Consider the following 27,510-nt stretch of genomic DNA (forward strand, 5'->3'; position numbering starts at 1 on the left):
GTTTAAGGAATAAGGATACTTATTATCTCATATGGCAAAATATCCATAGTGAGGGTGGTTCCAGGGTTGGTTAGTTGAGCAGCTCAATGATGTCACTGCTCTGAGTCACCATTTCTTCCATTCTCTTGGCTCTCCCCTCGTGGTTCCAAGGTGGCTGCTGTGGCTCCAAACATCTTTCTGCAACACAACATGCCACACGCAGCAAGAAAGTATGGGAGAAAATCTTTCCCAGAAGCTCCTGACTGACTTCCTCCTGGGAACCACTGATCAGACTAGATTACAGGCCCCAACAAATCAATAACTGGGGCTAATCTACCTCTTTTCCCTCTCCTCTGTGCCTGTGAGCTGAAGCACAACAAATGCTCGTGCTGCCCAGTTGTCACCAAAGAACTCGTTTCTTCTAGGGAAATTGAGTACACACAAAAAGTTAACAGTTACCTCTGGATGGTAGGATTGTAAGTGACTTTTCTTCTTCTGAAAAATTTATGCAATGAACATGCAATCAAATAGCTTTCTCTTTCTTTTTCTTTCCTTCTTTCTTTCTTTCTTCTTTCTTTCTCTTTCTTTCTTTCTTTCTTTCTTTCTTTCTTTCTTTCTTTCTTTCTTTCTTTCTTTCTTTCTTTCTTTCTTTCTTTCTTTCTTTCTTTTTCTTTCTTTCTTTCGAGACAGCATCTCACTTAGTTGCCCAGGCTATAGTACAGCAGCATAAGCATGTCTCATTGCAGCCTTGACCTCCCAGGCTCAAGCGATCCCTCCCACCTCAGCCTCCTGCGTAGCTGGGACCGCAGGCACATGTCACCATGCTTGGCACATTTTAAAAATTTGTTTTAGTGATGAGGTCTCACTATGTTGCCCAGACTGGCCTCGAACTCATGGGCTCAAGTGATCCCAACGCCTTTGGGAGGCACTGGCCTCCCAAAGTGCTGGAATTACAAGCATGAACCATCATGCCAGCCTTAACTTTTTAAAAGCCTTTTTATTAAAAAGTATTCTTACAATTAAAGTTTGCAAGAATAGATAGAGAAATTCCCATATACATTTTATATGGATTCACCAATATTTAACATTTTACCACATTTGATTCATTAATTTCCCTGTCATTCATTAATTTTCCTGAGTCATTTGGAAGTCTACACATATCATTCTTTCTCTCTCTTTCTCTTTTTTTAGAGACAGGCTCTCACTCTGTCACCCAGGCTGGAGTGCGGTGATGCAGTCATGGCTCACTGCAGCTTCCACCTCCTGGGCTCAAGCAATCCTCTTGCCCAGGCGTCCCCAAACTTTTTACACAGGGGGCCAGTTCACTGTCCCTCAGACTGTTGGAAGGCCGCCACATACAGTGCTCCTCTCACTGACCACCAATGAAAGAGGTGCCCCTTCCTGAAGTGCAGCGGGGTGGGGTGGATACATGGCCTCAGGGGGCCGCATGCGGCCAGCGGGGCCGTAGTTTGGGGATGCCTGCTCTTGCCTCAGCCTCCTGAGTAGCTGGGACTGCTGGTCACCACACTGGGCTAATTTTCTTTTCTTTTCTTTTCTTTTTGTAGATACAGGCCTTGCTTTGCTGTCATTCTCTTTTATTTATAATACTTGAAAGTGTATATCCCAAGAACAAAAAATATTTTCTTACAGATCAATTGTATGGTTATATAATTTAGGAATTTTAACATTGATACATTAGTTTGATCTACCTGCATTCTAATTTTGTCAATTGTCCCAATGCTGTCTTTATAGAAATTTTTTTTCCATGTAGGATCTAGTTCAGGGCCTTGTATTAGGAGTCTTGTCAAGTCTTTGCAATGTCCTTTTATCTGGATGATTTTCTCAACCTTTCTTTGTCTTTCATGCCCCTGACATTTTCTAAGAGTAGGCCAATTATTTTACAGAATGTCTATCAGTTTGGGTTTGCTTGATGCTTACTCATGATTAGGTTCAGATTATGCATTTTTGCCCAGAATATTACCTAAGTGGTGGTGTATTACGTTCAGGATATCATGTCTGGAGGTGTACAAAGTCTATCTGCCCCTCATTGGTGATGTTAATTTTGATCACCTGGTCAAGGTATTATCTGGTTTCCCCACTGATGTGCAATTTTTTAATCATCAGGGAAAATTATTTTAAAATAATATATTATAAAATATCACATTACAATAATTGGGAACTGAATTTAAATGAAACATTGTATGCCATGCTCTCCTGTTTGTACAAAGAACACTTACTACACCCCATTGGTCACCCCAAACTTGAGAGATAAAATAGTACTTGAAAGCATCATGTTGCAGAGAAGAAACTAAGGTTTGGAGAGGTAAAGTAAGTTGCCTAATGTTAGTGTCAGAGCCAGGACTAGGACCAAAACACTCTGTCCCCTTCTCGCCCCATAGTACTCAAGAGCCACAGTGTGACAAATTCCTCTCCCTGCTCAGCTCTCATCCAAGAACTCTTCGAAAGAAATCCCATCCCTTCCTTTCTTGTAACTTAATATAATTGTAAGACTCCAAGTCTTCAGTCAAGACTCCAGATCTGTTCACATTAAAACACAATCCGTGTCCAAACTGGAAGTGAGTTTCCTGTTTTATCATTTAAATGAGTTACCTTAATCCTTGGTTATCTCAGCAAACTTTCTTCTCACTGCTCACTGCTCATAGCTTGAAGCCAGCCAAGAATGAGATAAATAGGCTAGGCTACAGTATGCTGGATTCATTCCACAGAGGTGTCTTTGTATGCTTGTGAGTAGAAGAGTAATGATGTTTTTTTTCCTGGCTCGAAACAGAATCAACTGTGCTATTTTGAAATCTACCAAAGGCAGACAGCCCAAGAACCTATAATTGTAGAGAGACACAGTTTTTTCTGGCATCCATGTCTGTGTGTGTAGGTTGTGAAAAGCAATACTGGCCGAGCAGTAGATTTAGTGCCAAGCGAGCTGAGATTTAGTCCCAGGACTGTCACTAACATATTCCCTGTATTGCCATTTTGTTCACGATGGCAAGCAGTGACCTTTCTGTGCCTCTGCTTCTCCAACCAGTGATAAGAAGAGCTGTTCTTACATACACACACTGGTATTTCATGAAGACAAATAGAGCATAGTGAAGGGAAAAAAGCGTAGCGGTTCTTCCACTTAGTGGCTGTGGGTCTGTTTTAGGGGAAATTGTGTCACTGCCAGATTCATATGTGGAAGTCCTAACCCCTGGTATGTGAATGTATTTAGAGATAGGGTCTTTAAAGAGGTAATTAATTCAATCTTTATATTTTTAAGATGTTTTATTTATTTTTAATAATCCTTCATTGTGTATTTTATACAATCTCAAGTCACAGAAAACTGCAAAGCTGAAATTCAACATTAGCTAGTGTCAAACGATTCCTTTTTTTAAAAAAAAATTTGGTTTTAGGAGTGAAACAAATGGATCATGGAGAACGTATGCAGTAGGTCATTACACAAGCGATCAGTCAGCATCTTTGTCTCCACATTAAGGTTACTGAGTGAACAGCTCAGATTGATAATATCTGGATGTCATGCCAGCACAAAACCCACAACCTAGCCTGAGTTATCATGAGACATTAGGAAGAAAGTATGGTGATAATATATCCATCCAATTGCTACATAAATGGAAACACTGTGAGAAAGTTGGCTGAGCACCTTAATAATCCAATTCATAATGTTTTCAAAAAGCCATACAATGAATTAGAAGAAATCATGAATGAAGATAAAGACATATATAATTTAAGATATGGATGTATCATATATATTTCAGTCTTTAGATTTAAACCGTGTGTTAGACTTTCCTAGATAATTGTCCGCTAAAAGATAAAATATTCTGATTTTTTTCAGCTGCTATTGATATATTCTTATATAGTTTAATTAAAGTTATTAAGTTTGAAAATGTACCTTTCTCATATTTTTCTAAAGAACTTTCTGATGTAGTGAAATAACATTGACTTTCAAGGTAGACAAGTCAGTCCTACCACATACTAGCTACATTGACTTGAGTAGTTTTTTTTTGGTATTCTTTATTTTTGTTAGTTTTCAATTTTTATGACAAATAGAATTATGAAGTGCCAACTAAAGAGGTAATTAATTTAAAATGAGGTCATCAGTGTGGGTCTTCATCCCAAAGACCACGTGAAGTGACAGGCAGAAGGTAGCATCCACCAGACAAGAAGAAGGGCTTCAGAAGATGCCACTTGTGCGGACACTCATCTTGGACTGCTGGCCTTCAGAACTGTGAGAATACATATTTCTGTTGTTTATGGCACCTGACCTGTGGGACTTTGTTATGATAACCCAAGCAAACTAATCCAGGGACCCCAGGAAAGTTACCTACCCCTTCTAGGCAGGATAAGTGACATAATTTTCAGAGTCCAGCATAAATGAAAATGTGGGGTCCCTTGTTAAAAAAAGTTACTAAGAATTCCAAGACAGCAACAGTCAAGCATTAAACCGCCACTCAAAGAAGCCCCATGCAACTGCACATGTCACCCACCCATGGAGCTGCTTCTGATGATTCCAGACCTTGGTTTTGTCACCTGGAAAGTGGTGATAATAACTGCACTTACTTTTAGGGTTGTTGGGTAGATTAAATTGGATTCTAGGACTAAGCTCTCAGAGTACATGACAGGGCAACCCAGAAAGGTGTTCAAAGCTTGACATTAACTGTTGTGCCTGGGTTGAGTCCCAGGATCACAAAAAAGAGTAGTTTGTTTCCTTTCTCTTCATTTACAGTCAATGAGCCATTAGTCAGTGGGAAGACAGAGTGGGGATGGGGGGAGAGAGCATGGATATTTTAAAGCTGAGAGATTCTGCTGGGGTGAACAATGCAGATTGTCTGATGATTTGCTTGCTTATAGTCTGCCAGTCTCTGCTCCAGGGCAAGTGACTACTTTCTCCTCCTCCTTCTCTCTTGCCTGCTACCCAGGAAGTATGCTCCACTGCAAACGGCATTTGGACTCCAGAGCCTCTGTGTTGTTGGCCTGACTTTCTGACAAAAGTGTTATTATTTCCACACATATGACTCTTTTATTCTATAAATAAATAAAGCTTTAGAAGGCAGCTGAACACAACCCTCATGTCTAAAATAGGGCAGAATAAATAAAGCTGATCCTTATAAGATTAATCCACATTTGAAGGTAAAGAAAGCCAGAGGATTTTGAGTGACATTTTCAAAGGGGGCAATTATTTTATTTGACATATTTATTAACTTCTAAAATTATTTAGAAGCCAGTAGGTTGAATGAATTAGAATAAAATACCCAACATGAAAGCTTTTTCAAACAATAATATCACATGACAATAATTTTTAGTATAAGATGAAGTTCGAGCTAAATCTTCTGCTGGTATTTTGATGGATTTCATAGCATAGCGAACAGATAAATCTCAGTGGTTCTTCTTTGCAATTCAACCTCTCCCAAAGGGGGCTGAATCTAGGGTCTAACTCTTTTCCTTCTTAACATGATGTTGTGTGGCCGCCCCAGAGCAATTAGGTTCAACTTTTATGTAACAAAGTTATGAGCTGTTTTTCTGTCACCACAGACATCAGGTCATGTAACCAGACCATTCCCAGATGACCCAAACGTGCAACAGGGGGAGCTTAAGTGCTTAGAGGATCGGAGACTGAATTAAGAAGTGGACACCTCAGCCGGGCACAGTGGCTCATGCCTGTAATCCAGCACTACGGGAGGCTGAGATGGGAGGATCACCTGAGGTCAGGAGTTTGAGACCAGTCTGACCAACATAGAAAAACCCCATCTCTACTAAAAATACAAAATTTGCAGGGTGTGGTGGTGCATGCCTGTACTCCCAGTTATGGGAGGCTGAGGCAGGAGAATTGCTTGAATCCGGGAGTTGGAGGTTGCGGTGAGCCAAGGTCTCGCCATTGCACTCCAGCCTGGGCAAAAAGAGCAAAACTCCATCTCAAAAACAGAAGTGGACACCTCATGGCCCGATCCAGGATTCAGTGAAATCGAATTCCGGTGTCCCCATGGCAGGATACAGTCAGATTATGCCTTTCAACATTACCTCATTGCAAGATCCAGTCAGATCACACCTCATTACCCTATGGTTAGAAAATCTGGCTCAGCCCCCAGCTCAGAGACATGATGCTTTGGGAATTAGCCCTGTTCTCCTACTGTGTTGCATTAATTTTTAAAATCTCCTTGTTAAATCCTTTCTCGTTGTGGTCATTGGGTTAACACCTGCCCGTGACCAAATCTACCTGTTGTGTGAGTAGCAGATGGAATCTCTAAGTCACGATATCCATTGATCGCCCTTTTGATAGGAAAGCTCAGAACTTTACAAACCAGTCCTATAAGCAGCAGCATCTATCCTTATACTACTGATTACTTTCATAAATGTAATTCAAAGTAAAATGGGATTGATTGAGGGAAGTTTTTTATAGTGACACAAGATATGCTACATCCTGACTCTGTTCTCATTACAATTAAAATAAATAAATCTAAACTCCTTCAAGACCCTAAGTGCTGTGGCTGCTGATATGAAAGGTTGTAGGAAGATAAAACAATAGTCAAACTTCTTTTCTTCTGGCCTTTGCTCATTGCCCCTATAATTATAGCTTCTTCACGCTAGTTGCTTAGGGAAGGAATGAAGTAGAACAAGGCCATGTAATTAATGTAATGATATTTAATTAATATGCAATGAAAATTATATGTTGTAAGCTGATACATTCTAAAATTCCCGAAATGTGTGGCAAAAATACATCACCAAGACAGACTGAGGTTGACCTAATGTCACAATGAAACATGATTTAGAGACAAACTTAATTTTGATCACCGGATTATATCTTAAGAATTTTCACCTCATTTCAGAATAGAAACACTTCACTTTGTCAGCTCCATTTTTTTCAGGTGTGGTAAAATGCCCTCCCATTTATTATCTCATTTACAGTCACACCATTCGTTAAACTCTTTCAAGTAGTAAAGCATTAAAAGTATTCAGATTACCTCAGGTGATAGAAATTTAGTGGGAAACTACCTGCGGAAGGAAGGACATGCAGGAAACCACTGAACTGTCTGGCCTCATGAGAACTGGAACACAGTCCAGGATTCAAGAGTAAATTTACTGGTCTATCATTCTTGTAGCTGAGCTTCTCTCTCAGCACAGACTGTACTGCCAAACTTGATTGCATTACGCTACTTCCTAGTTATGTGACCTTGGGTAAGTTGCTTAAGCTCTTGGTGGCTTGGTTTTCTTATCTGTAAAGTGGAAACAGGGTTGAAGGTAATATTTAAAGAAATTTAAAATACAGGTTGAGTTTCCCTTATCTGAACTGCTTGGGACCAGAAATGCTTAGGATTTCAATTTTTTTCAGATCTTGGAATATTTGTGTTGGTTACTTACAGGTTCTTGTAAGTAACTTGCCAGCATCCCAAATCTAAAAATCTGAAATCCAAATTGCTCCAATGGACATTTCCTTTGAGTGTCATGTTGGCACTCAAAATTTCAGATTTTGGTGCCTTTTGAATTTCGAATTTTTACATTAGAAACGCCCAACCTGTAGTACTTTGCACACAAAATCGGATTGTGTTCACTATCCTCATTACCGTTTTAATTATTGCTGTTATATTTTTGATTCTTTCAGTAGCTAATGTTCACCACCCCTGTGGCATCCACTGCTTCGTGGCTTCCGACTACTGCTTTTTCTATTTATGACTCTCAGCACCTACTACCCTTTTCTGCTTGATGTTTTGCTTCAGCTCCCACCTACTTTCTTCTGATCTCATTTTCTAGACCTCATGCGTCTACTTACTATTCCTGTACGAACTTTATTCATTCTGTTTATGACCTTTATTCCATGTGCCTCCTTGCTTCTGTTCTACTCTATGGTCTGGTTTTCCAGACATATTCAGTGTGTCACATTAAATGTCTTGAGGAAAATTTTATATGGCCCACTAAGCGGCTGTTCAGTATAGACCTGTGCTGAAGAGTTCCTATACCTGTTTGGCGCAGGCCATTGACAAGTTTATACCTGGCTGTCTTCATTCAGGTGGGAATCCATGCTCTAATCAGTGCTATTGAAGGGTTGTAGGAAGGTAACTGAGGAACACTGGAAGTAGAGAGCCATTTTAGACTCTCAGAAGGAAGCTGTGGGAGTAGCAGCGTCAGGCGTTCATGGAACACCCTTTTTTAGTTTGTTTGCATTAATGCCATCTCAATCACAGACAAAGAAATGGAAGCTCAAAATTGTTAAATGATGCTGGGTCTTATAACCCAGAGCACACACTTAATTTTACCAAAGAAGAGATGCTATTTCTTACACTTGCTTTTATTCAGATACGGGTGATGAACTTTATTTCAGAAATAAATATAAAAGGCACTTCTGTGGCTATTAAGTTATGTATAATTCAGAATTCAAGCCATATAGGGTCAAATGGAAATTAAAGTGAGATAAGATTAAAGAGGTTTAAAGCCTTTAAAAGACAGACATACTAAAGTGATAATTGGGATACTTTCACATTGCTTCCTTAATACCCTGGCTAGTTTAACAAACCACAGTGCTAATTATCTGGCAATTCAGATGCTGCACAGTCAGCATCCTTCAGTGGAAAGGAATTTCTGAAGATAGAATCTGGAAGAACAAGAGAAAGTAGCAGAGAATCTAATTCTTATGGGACTTGGGAGATAGATGCTGTAACCTGAAGATTTATCAGCAACACGTTTCAATGTGTCAGGAAAATTTTCTTCAATGAAAGTGTTTGTTTAAGCCAATTTTTCCATCATCATTTTACATCTGTTTTAGCTAAAATTTATTCCTTAGTCTTCTTTGACAGAAGTGTCTGTGTTAAAGTTAACCTGCCCTTTTAAAATGTAAGTTCTAGTTAAGTAGAAGAATTCTAGTTAAATATTAGGAAAGACTAAAGAGATAATAAATTAATGATTGTTCAAGTGACAGGTGAGTGAAGTACAAATCTCAGTCTGAAGACTGGGATTCGTATATATGGCACTGGTCCAGGGAATGTCAAGTTGGGTAAATTTTGATCAGTAGTGAGCCATAATATATAATTTGAAAACTGAGCCCTATTTGACATTGTGGCAGGTGGAAATCAAGGGGGAACTGACTGGTTTTGAGTCAACAACATGTTCTGTTGTTATTGAGCATGTTCCTAAGACTTTGAAGAGGTCTATCCACAGTGCATGTTGATAGGAAGGATGGCAGTGCTCTCCCACCCCTGGAAAGGTTTGACAGCTGTGGAAAGGCTTGGGCTGCTTGGGGAAAACACTATGCAGATCACCTGCAGTCAATGGAAAACAGGAATTGCTCCTATGTATTGAAAAGGCTGGCTCCCTATCTTGCTGACCTCTCAGAATACAGAAAGCAGACATACTTCTTAGGAAATTGAATTAACGAAGTTTGTAATGAGGTTAATTGTTCAAGGGAATTTAATTTGTTTAATTTAGTCATTTGTTGAACATTAATCAAAGACCATGAAAACCAATTATCCCTATTTTTAATTAAATTTTTTTCAACTTATAAATAGACTAATAAAATGAGTAAGTTGAATGTAACTAGGTTTTTAAATGTATCTGGTGGGTAACCAGAGAATAACCAGCACAATTGGGTTGCAAGAAAAAAGTGATTAAAATAAGACTCCCCACTTGGAGCAAGATATTGTGCCTACTTCTAAGCTCTCTCTGTGGGCAAGGAGGGAATGAGGAGGAGGGTTGGATACAGGAATGATGTCAATGGTAGTAGACAGGAAGTGGCTTAATATTCAACGAAAGGATATTAAAATAATGTCTGGATTATCACCAATGCCACGCTTAGGATCAGACAAAATAAGCAGTAATTTCCTTTAGAAGGAGTTCTAAAGGTAACCTTGTTTCATCTCGATTTGGGTTTATGATTTATATCATGTGCTTAACTCACTCTGTATTTGGCAATGTGACTGGGATAACAATAACTGGAGGCACCCATATTCTTTGTGATCAGTCTGGTCAAGTTATTCCTAAACTTCTGAAGATCTAGACCATAGCAGGTTATGAGTTTAAAGCAAAAGACAGCATTCATTCATTCATTCAGTGAATCTTTAATGAATGCCTATAGGACAAAACATGGTTCTAAATCCTATAAAGAATGTAAAGATGAAATAAATTAGCATCCTGCTCTTGAGGGCTGTAAGAAACTTGCAGCCAAAAAGGAACATAAGCCACTTATAAAAATCACAGTACAATTGTTTTATGTGGTTGGAAAAAGGAAACTATGTTTGCTTATGACCTATGATGTGTCAGGCAAGGTGCTCTGTCATCTTGCATATGACATCTTGTCATATCCTTGCAATAACACTGTGAGGTAGATATTTGTAGAAATGGGCAAAAATCACAGTGAGGACATATTATTAGGGAACATGGGTGCAAAGTCATGCAATTCATGCAGTGTGGCCATATGAAGAAGAGTGGAAAGTAAAGTTCAGAAGGTAACTTGGAGGCAGGGATGTGAAGGCTTTTGAATGCCAGTCAAGAAAGTTTGATGAGTTTTGTTCCTTGGTAAGGGGGAGTCATTTAGGGGTTTAGTGTCAGGAGTGATCAGGGTCATGCTCTAGAGAGCTGCACCTGGACGCCTGTAAGAACCAGACAGGCAAATGACATGGACTTGAGGAGCCAGGTGAGCCTCTTCTGGTATCTGCATCCAAAGTAGGGGAGGTGTCCTTATGCCTGCCCAAATTTGGGGATGGGATAACAGAAAGAGTCAGCTTGTTCCGTTACCACAAAAGGCGGAAGTCAGAGTGTAAATTGTGGACAATCGATGCTTCAGACATAAAAAAACAAAACAGGTATGGAGTCAAATAGGCCTTGGTTTCAATCTGGGTGATCTGGAGCAATTTACTTGTATAACCCTGCAGAATCTTTGAATCCTCATGTCAAAATGTTGCTAATAACACTTACCTTACAGGATGTTTGTTAGGATTAAATCAGACACAAGACAGACATCTTTGGAATGAAAGTCCATAAAGCAGGATACAGATGGATATGAGAAAGATCTTTAATGGTGGGCTGCTTGCTTAGTTTGTGTGTTACTGGTTGCCAGATAAATTCAAGCGGAGGCTGGAGGCTACCTGTTAGGGATGCTGAAGAAGGGGTTCTTGCATTTTAATAGTGGTTGCATCAAATGACTTTTAGGGTCCATTTCAAGTTCTAATTGAGCAGGTTTTCTCCTGCTCTGCAGCGTCTCTTGCTCCCTACCCCCCCAATAGTGATACTCTCTCGCAAAGTTACCAAAGGTAAGGGTGGTCATAGGAATAACTAGGCAGAAGATATCTAGACTTACAGAGTAAATTAGTGTTGAAACCATAGGAATCATAAATGATCATTTGCACTAAGCCAGCCAGGAGCCGGGTTAGTGGGTAAGTTCTGGGTACCTGTTCATCAGGCATCCTGTCTTGCAATATCCTGATTTTTTTTTGGAGTTTTCCCAAGATACCCAGAGGGCAGTGGTTTCAGTATGTTTATTAAAGGTTACACTCTCTTCAAAAATGAAGTATCATGGTTAAGCGTAAATGCAGAGCAGATAAAAGAGCTGTACCTCTGGTGAAACGAAGGGTGAAGGAGGCTGAAATCTCAACCACTGGTTCCTTTCTCACCCACTATGTAACCTCTAGCTTGAACAATACAGCTCCAGACCTGGCCTGTTTTCAGCCTTCCCTTTGAATCTTTTGTTTTCTGGACTCTGGATGGCAGCTGTTATCACTCCAGCTGCAGAGGGATGGGAGGCGACTTCCTGTTTGTCTTTCCGGCCATCTCTGCGGGGGTGGGACATTCTCTCCTCAATATCTGCGGCTGGCTGTAGTTTTGGAAAAATGTGAACCTGGATGCAGCCGTCCTGACTAGGGCTGGAGGAATGGCTGGTAGCCACCCAGCCTCTGTTTGAAGGCATCTGGATGTAAGGCAGGAGACAGACACTGATGGACACATTGTGTCCCTGACCGAGGGACAGGGGAGGAGGAGTAGCTAAAAGAGAGGTGAAGTGGTTGGTCTAGAAGTTATTTGAGGGAGTTACGGGTGTTGAGCAAATGGTGGGCAGGGGCGTGAGAGAAGGGAAGGGCTCTGGCTAAAGCACAAAAAGAGAGAGAGAGAGGGAAAAAAAAAGAACAAGAAGAAACAGTTGAAGTTTTTATCTGAGAGATTATTTGGAGATAGAGTGCATTTAAAGACTGGAAGAGAATAGAAATGATACAACTACCCTTTTTCTCATGCCACGTATTTTTATTGAGCTTTTTCCTTGAATTCAGTATAAGGAATATAAAGAGGTCATATAAGCAGGATGCTTGCTCTTCAGAGCTTGGGAAGGCAGGAAAGGCATTTAACTGGACATGTATAACCACATGTTTACACGTCTGTACAATCTCAATGCTTATATCAACCTTTAACGTAGGTATGCCCTATTTTAAAGCAGAGGTAACTAAGGTTCGGGATGGATGTTTTAATGACTTGCCCAAAGTTACTCAATAGGTAAGTGGCGGAGCCAGGCCAAGAACCTTGAGTCCTTTTTTCTGTCCAATGTAACACACGGTAAGTCTTGGCAGAGGACAAGGACTTAAATTTAATTAGGCTTTGAGAGAAGGGTGGAACTTAAAACACCTGAATGGGGATTCCGGTTAGGCCGAAAGGTGAGAATGAAGCAGGGATGGGTGAGTAGACCTGTCTGACTACAGAGAGGGATTCCCCGGAGTGAAGTGGGCGATAAACTGGGAAAGGTTAAGCAGAAGCCAGATGAGGGAGAGTTTTAAATAGCTAGATAAGAATTGCAGGGAAAGGGGGACGTGATTTAGAGGGAGAGATGTTGATGACAAAACCAAACGTTTTAGCAAACTCATGTGGTAGTGGTGCAGAGGAAGAATTAGAACGGGGGGAAACTGAAGTCAGAAATTCAAGTTGGGAGTTTGGAATAGTGCAGGTCTGACAAGTAATAAGATGGTAATGATATAAAGTAGGTCTTTGAGAGCAGTGGTCCAAGCCTGTGGACTTCTTGTAGCATTCTATTGTTTGAAAGAGTGTAAATTATGGGCACTCAATACTTTAAGTATAGAAAGAAAAAAATGGCTTTGGAGTCAAATAGACCTTGGTTTCAATACAAGTTCTAGGTGATAAGGAGAAATTTACTTACATAACTTTGCTGAGCCTTTGATTCCCTCTGTTAAAATAAGGCGAATAACACTCAATTTACAGGATGATTGTGAAGATTAAGCAGGACACAAAGGTGGATTCTGTGCATCCCTCTACAAATTTTGGCAGATTGGTGAAATGTATGGCATGTCACCAATCAAAAAACAATGAGATTCAGTAATCCCAGCACTTTGGGAGGCTGAGGCGGGCAGATCACCTGAGGTCAGGATTTCAAGGCCAGCCTGACCAACATGGCAGAAACCCCGGGTTTACTAAAAATACAAAAATTAGCGGGTGTGGTGGTGGGTGCCTGTCGTCCCAGCTAATCGGAGGCTGAGGCAGGAGAATCACTTGAACCCGGGAGGAGAAGGTTGCATTGAGCCAGATCATGCCACTGCACTTTGGCCTGGGTGACAGAGTGAGCTGTTTCAAAACAAACAAGCAGAAAAAACAATGAAAAACAATAGAAAGTTATTAATTCACTATATTTCTAGAAGATGGTGGGTTATATATTACCTATACCTCATACAAATAAAGCTGCTTTTCACCATTCATTTCTGCCTCTAAGCAGTATCTTCCTTGGAAGAACCAACTTCTGATACTCTTTCTCTTCTGTCAGCCATGGGGACTATACCGCATGGTATCAGTCAAGGATAAATGTTAGCTAATTTTTAATTGATAGTTCAGCCACTACAGTTGGTTCCATTCAACAGTAATTATTCTCATGTGTTTTGTAGAACTCAATTGTGAGCCCTCCTTCCTCCACCCTTTTCAGTGTGTGCATTAAAACAGCAACCTTAAGGTCTTCAAACGTGTTAATTTTTCTTGCTTCAGAGATTCCATTTTACTTGCCCGAGAAGCTTGTGTAAGGTGTGATTTTCATCGCTAAAAGCAAAAGCAGTCACATGGCTGATAACACCACCAGTTAACGATTCAGAGCTGGGTCGTTTTCAGGAGTCTCTTAACCTTTCTGAAGTGCTTTTGAAGTTCTACATTCCCCATCTAAGGGAACACCCAGCAGTCCCAGGATAGCAGGGCAGAAGCGTGAGCTGACGTTTTCCTTTATTTGCATGGCTTAAAGCTAGCCATTTTCTACACCACGCGCCGCCGGGCTCGTACTTGCCCGTGACACCCAGGCAATTGTTTCTCCTTAAGAAGGGTGTTCGGGTGGCTTAGTTTCGTTTCTGATCTGGAATCTCAGCAAATACGAGAAAAGTTTAAAACTCGACCCGCCAGGTTCTTCCCCATCGCATTATCCCCGTTCCTTAGAGATAGCAGGAAGGGCAACATTTTCTTCCATCCACCCACTTCCAGCCCTCGTCTGGCTCAGTGAGGAATGTATAAAATTAGTGCACTCCTCTGAGTGACGTTCCCCGGATCCAATCAGCGGGCGCGTAGGCGCCTCCGGCCCCGCCCCCCTGCTGACTCTCTTTGGCTGATTCCTGCAGGGAGGGAGGAGAGAAGGGCGGCAGTGGGAGGGGGAGGTACCTGGAACTGGGAGTGATGTCAGCTTCAGCTCCCAGCTCGATGCCTGCCCGGATTCCTGACATGGTGTAGGGCAGGCACGGTGGAGAAGGGACGGGAAGGACTCGTCTGCTGCGAGCCGGCGGCGGAGCGGGAGTGCTGGGGCTTTGAACTCTGTGGGGAGGTGGACAAGAACTTTTGGAACTACTGCCGGCGGCTCTCCACCCCCCAGGTAAGGGCGTTTTGCTCCACTCCGAGACCGGAGGGAAGTGGCACCGTTGTGTGGCTGCAGCTGGGTGTTGCAGCTGCTCCTCTTCCCCGGGTCGATTTCCTTGTCCAACTCACTCCCGTTTCCCAATGGGAACGGGCACTTTTGGGGGTGCTGGGGCTGGAGGGGTAGGGCTTAACTTCTGGCGCCCCGACCGAGCTTGTACGTGAAGAATACTCCAGGATTGGACGTGTAGGTCTTATCTGTATCTTTAGACCCCCGCACCCTAGGCTCCCAGTAATACTTGAGAACCCCAACCAGGAGGTGTGTGTGTCCCTGTCTATGTGTATTGGGGGATTTTAAAATGCCACAGAAAGTTATGAATCATTGATTCAAAAATTATGCTCATTGAAAGGAAAAAAAGTTTTGTATTTTTTAAATCTCCCAGTGGCCTATTGTATATCAAGTGAAAGAATATCAACGTTATTCTTACATATCAATGTAAACTGCCCTTTTGTGTAATCCAGTCAGGATTTGAGAAATTCACTTGGGGTGTTTATTAATTATGAGCTTGTGGGAACACTCGTCTCTTGGGGGCACACTTCTAAAACTGCAACTCGTAGTTACTCGTATTTTAACTGAGAATCCCTTCAGCTGCCAACTTTGTATCTGGAGGGGTTAGGATGGCTGTGAAAATCTTCAGATCTGTTTCCTTTGGCCACTTGAGGGGCTGGCTGGTAGTTGTGTTTTCAGGGATCTTTTTTAGAGAAGGGAGTTTTAACAGGGAAATGAGGTGGAAGGTGCGGCATATAAACTCTTAATTATAGGGACGTGAATTTTTGAAGCTGTGGGACCAAAACAAATCCTTGCTTTCAGTAAGAACAGTAGAGAGCAATAGAAAGAGAACTTGATTTCAAAGTCCAAGTTCGGTATTTTGAGAAAACAATTGCCTGTCGAGAGGAAAAAGATACTTTTAAGAAGTGAAAGAATAGAATTCTGATTTGTGTTTATTTCCTGTTTCAAGCCCTGTCTTTTTCCTGTGTGGAGACTTTGTGTGCCCAGGTCACTAACTGGGTGTGATTGACTTTCTTGAGGGGGTGGGGAAATTGACTCCACACACTGATTTAGAACGCTCTTATCAATGATTTAAGGCTGTCTTCTGGAGCAGGAAAAAAAAAGTAGGCACTGAGACTCCCGAGTCAATTTTCCCCTTTCTTTCACCGAAGTTCCTCCTCAACAGTGAGGATCCTACTGTTGCCAGGTCTAGAGGAAATGGGAGTGGACTTCATTCAGAGTCAAAATCCATATCCCAGGCCCCTGAAGGAAAAGGCTTTTCCAGGAGATGGAGAGAGAAGCCACAACAGTACATCTAGTAAACCCAAGTCAGGAAATGGGGTAGAGGACTATAGATGGAGTTGTCTGTCTTTCTAGCCAGATGATCTTTAAGTTTCATAACTAGAAAGAAGTGTTTGGTTGTGTTGTTGTTTAGGAAATACCTGGGTCTGTATTGTTCTTAGTTCCTGAAAAGAATAAATCGAGTGGATAAATAGCAGGCTTTTTGAGAAAGGAAAATTTGCTTTATTGGAAAGACAAGAACATTTACATTTTGGTTTGTGTTTTGGCTTAAGACACAGAAATTGCAAATGGCTCTGCAATAATGACGACCAAGTCTTTTCTATTTATGTTCTATGGGGAGTACATAAAACATATCGTATTTTCTAGTGTACTTTTTCAGTAGGATAGAGCTGTGGAGTGGAGTTTCTGTGGGCTAATGTGAACTCACTGTAGTGTCCCTTGGCTGATAGTGTTCCAACTGCATTTGTAATACCAAAAGATGGGGCTGCAAAAGCCAGATGGCTAAGTAAAGAAGGGTGTCTTTAGGATGTTATCCTTATGGGCCAAATTCAGATTTACGTTTTCTTTCCAAGAAACTAGTCCTAGTTTACAGGCTTGAATATACCAAAACTCTAAATTTGATTCACAGTTGGAGTAATAGCAGTAATTTTGCGTACTTAATTTAAACCAATGTTTCTCTTTCTCAGTCCATGTTTATGAGGCAGATACAGTGTAGTAAAACACAGAATACTTAAGAGATGTTTGAGTTATTGAGAAAGGTAGGATCAGGTTTAAATTCCTTTGACCAACAACTGTCATACGTCCAATAGAACTTTAAAAATTAAGGTCATCTGGCCTTAATGGATAAATGTTGATCACACTGAAGTTCCAGATCAATAGTGCCTAATTTCAGGGGCATCACTGACAATTTTTGGGAACAAGTTCATTGAGGGACGGTTAATTAACTGTTTATGTAGTCTTTTTATTACTCCTTGTACTAGCATGAGATAAGTCAGAAAATGTCTTTTTCCCCTTGGTTACTGACTAGCTGACTTCTTTTAAAACTTTCATATTCATAAAATATTTGTATGAGTTAATTTAGATTATGTGGATAATTTTTACATTAAAACTAACTTTTTATTTATATACCAAACCAGCATAGTTTTCAAACTGTTAACTGAAAGAACACTGTATTCAGCGTTCTGTCTTGTCTTTTTGCTTTTTGTATTTTTTGAGACAGGGTCTCGCTCTGTCACCCTGGGTGAAGTGCAGTGATGCAGTTTCGGCTAACTGCAGTCTCTACCTCCCAGGTTCAAATGATTCTCCCACCTCAGCCTCCCCTGGGACTACAGGCACGCACCACCACACCTGGCTAATTTTTGTATTGTTAGTAGAGGCGAGTTTTTGCATATTGCTCAAGCTGGTCTCAAACTCCTGGGCTCAAGTGATCAACCCACCTCAACCTCCCAAAGTGCTAGGATTAAAGGAGTGAGCCACGGGTGCCTAGCCTGTCTTTTCAAAGATATTATTACATGTCTCTGGCCTAGTTTGAATTACCTTTTCAAAACAATGAGTGAAGGAGTGAATTAATGAATGTATATTTATTCATGTTTGGGTTTGTGTCTTGATTCTTTATTAAAGAAATGTTGCTTCAAGGGGAAAACATAGGCAGGAAGTTTTGCGTAATGACATTTTTATTTTCAGAGATTTCCCTAGAAAGTCATATTAGATCTAAAATTAAGAAAAAAAAATCACAGTTGAGCAACCAGTTGTGAAATATTTTAGGAAGCCATAATCATAACTATCATGATTATTTTGTTGTTTTTAACTATGGTCAAACAGATGGATTTAAATATGAGAGTTAAAGCTATTAGGGTTACTGTCACATTTTGATGCAGGATGCAGAGTTTTTTTTTTTTTTTTTTTTTTTTTTTTTTTTTTTTTAGACAGAATCTCTGTTGCCCAGGCTGGAGTGCAGTGACACAATCTTGGCTCACTGCAACGTCTGCCTCCTGGGTTCAAGTGATTCTCATCCTCAGCTTTCTGAGTAGCTAGGATTGCTGGCATGTATCACCACACCTGGCTAATTTTTGTATTTTTAGTAGAGACAGGGTTTCACCATGTTAGCCAGGCTGGTCTCGAACTCGTGACCTCAAGTGATCTACCCACCTCAACCTCCCTCAGCTGGGATTATGGGTGTGAGCCACTGTGCCCAGCTATGCAGGGTATTCCTTGTGAATAAAGAGAACAAAATGTCTTCTGGCCAGCATTTTTTGTTCGACTAAAGGTGGATAATTTCGCAATTAAATCAGTTATCAAACTGCCCAAAAACTGCTCTGGGCTCTTGTAGTTCAGCGCATCAGTAGTGTGTTATGTCATATTTCTCAAATTCATTGTAGTGCATGTCAGAACCTTCTTCCTAGTGAAAAAAAAAAAACCCTACAGCTTTTGTCATATGTGTCACTGCCACAAAAATTGATGCTGTGTTACATGGAGCTCATAAATTTAAAACTAAACTGAATTATTCCACCCTACAAAAGGCAAAGAATCTTTCTTTTACACTCCTCACTTTAGATATAATAATTACTAATGCTCATTTGGTGTTTTGTGATATTGTTTTAAAAAGCCAAGTGGTGGGCATTTTTTTCCACTTCAAAAAAAAAAAAAAAAAACAAAAAACTAACATACCAAACTGGATTTTAGATAAAAAATACAGGCCCTTCCAGGAGTTTTAAGTTTACTCACTCTTTAGGCAGTTTTGGGGAGTAGGGGAGAGAACCTGAGCTAAATATGTACCAGTCTGAACCCACAGAAGAGTGTCTATTTCTGAAAGGTAGGCTTAGACTCTGGGTTCAAGTGATTCTCATCCTCAGCTTTCTGAGTAGCTAGGATTGCTGGCATGTATCACCACACCTGGCTAATTTTTGTATTTTTAGTAGAGACAGGGTTTCACCATGTTAGCCAGGCTGGTCTCGAACTCGTGACCTCAAGTGATCTACCCACCTCAACCTCCCTCAGCTGGGATTATGGGTGTGAGCCACTGTGCCCAGCTATGCAGGGTATTCCTTGTGAATAAAGAGAACAAAATGTCTTCTGGCCAGCATTTTTTGTTCGACTAAAGGTGGATAATTTCGCAATTAAATCAGTTATCAAACTGCCCAAAAACTGCTCTGGGCTCTTGTAGTTCAGCGCATCAGTAGTGTGTTATGTCATATTTCTCAAATTCATTGTAGTGCATGTCAGAACCTTCTTCCTAGTGAAAAAAAAAAAACCCTACAGCTTTTGTCATATGTGTCACTGCCACAAAAATTGATGCTGTGTTACATGGAGCTCATAAATTTAAAACTAAACTGAATTATTCCACCCTACAAAAGGCAAAGAATCTTTCTTTTACACTCCTCACTTTAGATATAATAATTACTAATGCTCATTTGGTGTTTTGTGATATTGTTTTAAAAAGCCAAGTGGTGGGCATTTTTTTCCACTTCAAAAAAAAAAAAAAAAAACAAAAAACTAACATACCAAACTGGATTTTAGATAAAAAATACAGGCCCTTCCAGGAGTTTTAAGTTTACTCACTCTTTAGGCAGTTTTGGGGAGTAGGGGAGAGAACCTGAGCTAAATATGTACCAGTCTGAACCCACAGAAGAGTGTCTATTTCTGAAAGGTAGGCTTAGACTCTGGTCCAGGTGGATGTATTGTCACCGTTTGTGAGTGCTCTTTGGTTATCCATCTCCCTGGAACTTGATGGGACTCACATTTTGACTGGTCCACACACACATCCTTGTTTTTCTTGGCAAGTGTAATGAGTTCAGAATAGAAAGATCATGTAGTGGTTTCTGTACAGTGGTGCACCTAAAAGTGTCCATACCTGAAGGAATTGTACAAACTCAAATTGCGTTGAGTATCAGTCATTCTGGCCAAGGGTCATGTCTCAAATACAGGAAGAAGATCAAGTACCATCATGTTTGGGGCTGGCTTTAGATTTTATGGACACCCTCTGGACTACAGAGTAGGGCCTGGGCATTTTCACCTCTCCTTTAATTTAGGGAAATCATGCATTTGACATAAAAAGACAAGGTCAGAAGAGTAGGTGTGCTCATTCTCGGTGTGTGTGTCTTTGTTAAGAGGGAAAATTCAATTTCACCTGGTAAGAGAGGGACTAAGGCTTTTTTCAGCAGCAAATCTATTCCTAAAGAAGTGGCCAGGCCAGGTGTGGTGGCTTATGCCTGTAATCGCAGCATTTTGGGATGCTGAGGTGGGCAGATCATTTGAGGTCAGGTGTTTGAGACCAGCCTGGCCAACATGGCGAAACCGTGTCTCTACTAAAAATACAAACATCAGCTAGATATGGTGGTGCATTCCTGTAGTCCCAGCTACTCAGGAGGGCTGAGGCAGGAGAATCGCTTGAACCCAGGAGGTGGAGGTTGCAGTGAGCCGAGATAATGCCACTGCACTGCAGCCTGGGCAACAGAGCAGTACTCTGTCTAAAAAATAGAAGGGGCCAAATTTTAATTTTTTTCTTTTAACAATAAAAGCTGAACTCTTAAGAAGTGGCCGGATTCTTTAGGCCAGCAAGGTCGTTTTGGGGAAGAACTAGATAGGCCCATTGGGAAGACTGTGGACTCTTTCATGGTATATGCAGTAATACTGTACCGTAGAATTACACAGAAGATAGTGCTGTACCATATCACTAAATGTACCTGTTTTCTTGTATTTCTGTGCCTAGGAGCAAGCTCACTGATGTCCTTTTGCTGGCATTTTGTCACCCTTCTCTTCATCCATAGTACTCTGCACAAATATCTCATTACCACAGAGTTGCATGAGTTTTTCATGAAGAAAGTTTATTGTATTTAGTTTATTTAAAGTGAAAACAAGGTTGGGACTCTATGGTCTACTTTTTTCATCTAGTGACTTGACAGGGTGGCTGCTGTTGCATAAAGAATGCCCTTGTGACCATTATCTTTTTCTGAAGATGCTGCTGCTTATAACAACACAGTACAGAATTTTCTTTTGTTTGCACTGGAATTTGAATACACTCTACTTTTTTTTGTGAATGATGGAAGAGTCATATGAACCTGTGGGTTCTCAAAATTAACTCTGGGAAGTGAGTGGGAGAAGGGAAACAGTGACAGTTCACAGGAGACACCCTGGTTGAACTTGTGATCTGGCCAGGGCCATTTGTGTGAAGTCACCTGTGTCTCAGTGTTTTTCCTCTGCATCAGCTGCCTGGATGCTTTTGTCAAACTTTCACATCTTTCTGTCCTCCACCTCCATCAATGTGTGACTTTGCATAACTGAGAAAGCTACTAAACACAGAATTCAGTTTATTTTATTGTTTTTCTCTACTAAGGGAATATGATTCTGTCGGATGACTTGCACTTCATATCACCCTGTGGGAAAGACACGGCTGGATGCCCAACTGATACCCATCCTTCCTCCTTCTCTATAACTGAGCCCTTTTTTTTTTTTTTTTTTTTTTTTAGACAGAGTCTCACTGTGTCACCCAGGCTGGAATGCAGTGGTGCGATCTCAGCTCCCTGCAACCTCTGCCTCGTGGTTTCAAGTGATTTTCCTGCCTCAGCTTCCCGAGTAGCTGGGATTATAGGCGCCTGCCATCATGCCTGGCTAATTTTTGTATTTTTAGTAGAGACGAGGTTTTACCATGTTAGCCAAGCTGGTCTTGAACTCCTGACCTCAGGTGATCCACCTGCCTTGGCCTCCCAAAGTGCTAGGATTACAGGCATGAGCCACCGTGCCTGGCCTGAACCCATTTTGTTTGATTCACCACTATGTCCAGCCTCTGTGAGCTTGCCTGTTAAGCCATTCACTCTTTTTATTTCTTCCCTGGAGAAACTAGACAGGCTATTGCATGACCAAAGACAAGAAGCTTGAGGGTTAAGGATGACTGGGTAGAAAGTTAGAAGGAGGCTGAGAAGCTGATACCATTCTACACCTGCTCTACTGGACCCTGTCTGCCCATTTCTTGACTCTTTGTGAGAAAAATAAAATCTTTACTTGGTTAAACCACAGAACTTGAGGTAGTTACTTGCAGCCAAATGTGATCTTAACCGAGTCTAAATGTTTAAAAATCTTAGTTTATATGTTCTTTAAATATAAAAAGGCATTATTTTGTATGAGAAAAAAGGTAGGACTTTGGAGCCAAGCAGATCCACAACTTGAATCCTGGCTTTGCTATTTATTACAGTCTAATATTGGCAAGTAATTTAGCCTCTCTGGGTCTCAGCTTTCTTATCTGTAAGATGGTAACTCTGATATATGTGCCTTAGTATTTTTTGGAAGGATTAGAAATAATTAGGAATTATTATTATTATTTTTTTTGAGACAGTCTCGCTCTGTCACCCAGGCTGCAGCGCAGTGGTGCAATCTCGGCTTACTGCAACCACCACCTCCCAGGTTCAAGTGATTCTCCAGCTTCAGCCTCCCAAGATGCTGGAATTACAGGTGCCTGCCACCATGACCACCTAATTTTTTCTTTTTCTTTTTGTATTTTTAGTAGAGACAGGGTTTCACCATTGTTGGCCAGGCTGGTCTCGAACACCTGACCTCAGCTGATCTGCCCACCTCAGCCTCCCAAAGTGCTGGGATTATAGGCATGAGCCACCACACCCAGCCAGAAATTATTAATAGGAATAATACTGGTATGCTCAGCACATGGTAGATTTCAACAGATGATGGCACTTATACTGAAGGAAAGTGTAGCACCTGGAAGGGGGAGGCAGCGAATTCAGCTCTTTCTCCCAGCAGGTTCTCGGTAAACACAGATGGAATGGCTCAATGGTAGATTGGCTTTACAGCTACAATCCCTTGCCTCTATCTACTCGGCATTCATTCCACCTCCTGTCTCTTATCCTCATTCCCGCCTGCCCACACCAGAATACTTGGAACTCTTCTGTTCTTCAGCTTTGGTTGAGAAAGCAGAGGATGTCCTTATAAAAATTTTATTAACTATAGCATAGGGATGAAGGGTGGGGCTCCAGATTCAGACAGATGCGGATTAGAATCCCCTGTGGTTACCAGCTGTGTGATTTTGGTTAAGTCTTCTGTGAAATGGGAATAATTGGGTAGTTATGAGGATTATATCTGATAATGTATATGAAGCACCAACAGCTGTTTTCTTGGCACACAACATGCACTGGTTTGATGACAGATATTGTTGTTACGATTTCATTAAGCATGTGTTAAGCAATTCCCAGCCTTGGTACAAGGTCCTCTTGGAGATGGAAAGACAAAAAAAACATGATCTTTACCTTAAGAATATTCATAAACAGGAGACGGGCAGAAAGAGATGGCACACCTTATACATAACCATAATAAAAAGCAGATTTAGAATACTGTTTAGCTGTTAAAACGATTGAATATACTAACTTATACGGATGTCTATTATATGCATTTTAAGAAGTATAAAAACAAGCACATATATATGGTTTACATTTGCCAGTGTATGAAAAACTGCTAAGTGGGATGAAGGGGACTTTGTTCTTTTTTTTAATAGTATATTATGTTTATGTTACAATACTCATGAAATATAAAATACGTTAAAATTTTAAACATCTGTTTATTGGTCGTTTTGGAGGTAGGTGGGAGAAAAGCATACTATGAACTAGACTAGTCGCCAGAGCAAAGAAAGAGACTGGGTTTCATGAGGTTCCTCTAGAAGAAGTGGGATTTGAATGGGCATTAAAGAGCAGATAGGAGATTTTGAGGAGGCAGTGGGGAAACATGAGTACACTTGGGTCTGGAGCAAAATATAGAATATTGTGAGATTAGATTTAGAGAAAAGAGAGAACAATATTGTTTGAAAAGAGGTAAGCTACATTGGGGCAAATCTTACAGGGTTTTAAAGAGAGTGACAAGATTATTCCTTAAAACAGGATGTTTTTAAGAAAAGAAGAAGTGAGAGAATTATCGTTTTATAAAAATAACTCTGGAAATAGTAGATTGGGTGTTTCTAGTGGGTATAAGGAGCAAGGGGAGCAAGAAGGACGGAAGACCTTAAATCAAGAATGGCCCACATGCAAAAGTTAATTTTTTTAAAAAAAGATGATGTCTTGCTGTGTGGCCCAGGCTGGAGTGCAGTGTCTGTTCACAGTTGTGATCATTGTACATTGCAGCCGTGAACTCCCGGGCTTACGCAATCCTGCTCAGCCTCCGGGGCTTACACATTCTGCGTGTGCTGGAACTACAGGCACATGCCTCCATGCCTGACTAAGTGAAAGGTGAATTTTAATGGGAGATATAAGTTAAGATTTGAACATCTGGAGTTGGAGATTCCATCATGACCCACAGTATCCTTAATTTTCTCATCGTATAAATGGTTAGAATAATAATGCCTGTCTTATCAGATTTTTAGGAGAATAACAACAATAATAGGTAACACCTGGCAGATTACACTTTTTATGTACCAAGCACTGCTCTATACACCTTACATATTTCAACCTAGATTATTCCCATATTACAGATGAGGAATCTGAGGCACAGGGAGGCTAAGTAACTTTCCCAGGGTCACAAAGATTATGTGCATCAGACTCAGAATTTCAACTCAGGCAGGTGCAGCTCCAGGGCCAGTATCTTCGACCTCTTCATAGTCCTACCTCTGGCATGGTTCTGTACTTGGGGTGTTAAAAGCCAGTACTAACTGTTATTTGCATTATTCATGTAGAGATGGTAAGCAAGAATTTAGAAATTTAGGCTTAGAGTTTAGGCCAAACCCTAGACTGATGGATCATCTCTATAGGTCTGTTATGTAAAGAGTGAGAATAGATGAGCTCCCCAAACAAAATTATGTAGAATAAAAAGAGAAGCAAGCATACAGTCTTCAGGGGACTTCTGACATTTAGAAATGGTCAGGCAAATAGAAGTTAGGGGAGGAGACAGAGCAGGATCCGCCAAAGAGAAGTGGAGGACGATAGTGGCCAAGGGACGAAGCACAGCGTAAGTGGACTAACCGTGCCATTCAGTGCAACAGACTGGTTACAAGGGTGTGTCCAACAGACTGCACCTAGTCCTGGTGCCAGGTCAGTTCATGAAGTTGGAATCCAGAGTGCAAAAAAATTGAGGACTACATGGGAGCTGAGGTATTGCCGTGGCTTAGTTAGTTCATCCTTTCAGCAATTGATTCGAGAGAGACATGGTAGATGGATTGGGTTGGGGAAGGCTCAGGTAGACAGGAAGATATTAAAAGAAGGGAAAGGGAGAAAGGAATGAGTGCATGGTCCAGGGTGGAGAGATGGGGATAGACTCAAAATCACGTGGAGGGCAGTGGGTTAGCCTCGAAATCCATAAGAACTCTTCTTCCGATGAGATGGAAAAAAGGATGGGGGAAATGGAAAATAAAAAGATGTGATAAGAAGGGATAGGAGTTGAGTAAGTTCACTGCAGGCGGTCTTCATTGATTTATCAGTAGAGTAGGAAGCATTGAAAGGAAATTCACAGACAAGTAACTCTGGCTGCTGAGAGGCTGGCTCTGGGGATTATTGTTATGGAGGAAAAATTTCAAAGAATGACAGAAGTCTCTCATCTGAACAATACAAACTGACACATTTGCCAAAATGTGTCTCCAGGCAGGAAGTTAATTTATTGAAGTGGATAGTAGTGGTTATAAAAAAGAGAGAGAGAGAGAGAGAGAATGAAATAAGAAAAAGGAAAACTTGACTGTCTTTGAAGGAGGAATTTTATGCAACTAGACTTAATGGTTCACAGGCCAACTTCTTGGGGGAAATCTGAGCTCTGAGTGGTGAGAAACAACTGGTTTTAGAGGCCACAGCTAGGGTTTGGTTAAAACAGAACCACCAAGGCACCAGGAAATACTCTGTAGAAAGGAGTCATCCAACAGAGACAGCTCTGGATTAAATTCTCCTCCTGTTAAGGTGGTGTCCGATTTTCAGTTTACTTATTTCTAGAAAGATCTTTAGTTGAAAAAACATTGGCTTGTGGCATTTCAACAGATTTGTGATAATGACATCAGGGGGATGTGAGAAAAAGTTTGAAAAATCCAATAATTAAGAACGTGGTACTAAAAATCACTGCTCCGTCAGTCCATTGGTGGGTCTTATGGCAGTTGCTTTGAAAGGTGTCAGTAAAGGCTTGTTCAAGTGCGTGCAGTATAGATTGATAGGCATGATATTCTTGAATTCAATGGTTCTCGGCAGGGCCAGCTATATAACCCATGGAGCCTGGTGCAAAAATGAAAATGTGTGACCCTTTGTTCAAAAGGCAAGAAAAAAGTGCTGTTAAAGGTACTAGAATATGAAGCTTTTTTCCTTTCACATACAGCTTTTCTCTTGATTTGTCATGATATTGGCCACTTGTCATTCTATGTGAAGAAAAACATTAAAATTATGGCATGAATTAAATTTAAAAATTAAAAAGCTAAGCATTGAAGTTTTTAACATGAATTTCCTCTTCATCTTTGTATTGTACAATGTTGAGGGTTTTTTTTGTGGTTGTTCATTTTGTTTTGTTTTTTGAGACAGGATCTCACTCCGTCACCCAAGCTAGAGTGCAGTGGCGCAGACACAGCTCACTGCAGCTTCTACTCTCTGGGCTCAGGTGATCCTCCCACCTCAACCTCCCAAGTAGCTGGGACTACAGGTGCATACCTGACTAATTTTTTGTAGAGTCAGGGTCTCACCATGTTGCCCAGGTTGGTCTTGAAATCCTGGGCTCAAGCAGTCCTCTTGTCTCGGCTTCCCAAGGTGTTGGTATTACAGGCATGAGCCACTACGCCCCGTGCAATGCTGGTTTTAAATCAAAATACAGAGCATTGAACTCATGCACAGAATTGCTGAAGTTGTCAGTGCGTATGTATATTGTTATGGAAACAGTGGAAACACTGCACAAAATTTAACTACTTTTATTTCACTTCTTAACGTGCACATTCTGTTGACAGATGCCTTTGGCCTGTGATGTGTAAGGACCGAAAGGAGAAGCAACTATGAGTTGCTTTATCTTTCCTTTTCCTTCTGTGCCGTCATGAGAAACAGATGATATGCTAAGGCTCGTTGGTCATTTGTGTTTCTTAGAAAGACATTTCTGTGTTTAATCAAGTTCTGGTTCAAATGGAAGGCCTTGCTTCTTGGGGCAGTCAGCACCCACCTGCCTGCTTGCTCAGTTGTGTTTGCAACACACTTACCTTGCACTTGCTTTAAGTCTTGCTGAACTTCCACGCACCAGAAGTTCACTGGAATTCTGTGCTCATGGTGCATTGGGAAAACTGTGTTAATAGGGAGCCCAGGAATGGTGGCTGTACATATTACGTGGTATGTTAGGCTGTTTTGCATTACTATAAAGGAAAAGTAGGGCTGGGTAATTTATAAAGAAAAAAGGTTTAATTGGCTCACAGTTCTGCAGGCTGTACGTGAAGCATAGCACCAGCA

The 27,510-nt window shown here is 40.9% G+C and overlaps 1 protein-coding gene across 13 annotated transcripts in view; it reads left to right on the plus strand.

Moving 5' to 3' along the window:
- The first annotated feature begins 14,580 nt into the window (after positions 1-14,580).
- PPFIBP1 (PPFIA binding protein 1) overlaps positions 14,581-27,510 on the plus strand; it is a 165,467-nt gene continuing 152,537 nt past the window's right edge. For all 13 annotated transcript variants that reach the window (XM_074402965.1, XM_074402969.1, XM_074402967.1 and 10 more), the window contains exon 1: positions 14,581-14,800. The gene's annotated coding sequence lies outside the window, so the exon portion shown is untranslated. The remainder of the gene's footprint in view (positions 14,801-27,510) is intronic.

Source organism: Saimiri boliviensis, chromosome 7, assembly GCF_048565385.1.
Source record: "Saimiri boliviensis isolate mSaiBol1 chromosome 7, mSaiBol1.pri, whole genome shotgun sequence".
Lineage (NCBI taxonomy): Eukaryota > Metazoa > Chordata > Mammalia > Primates > Cebidae > Saimiri > Saimiri boliviensis.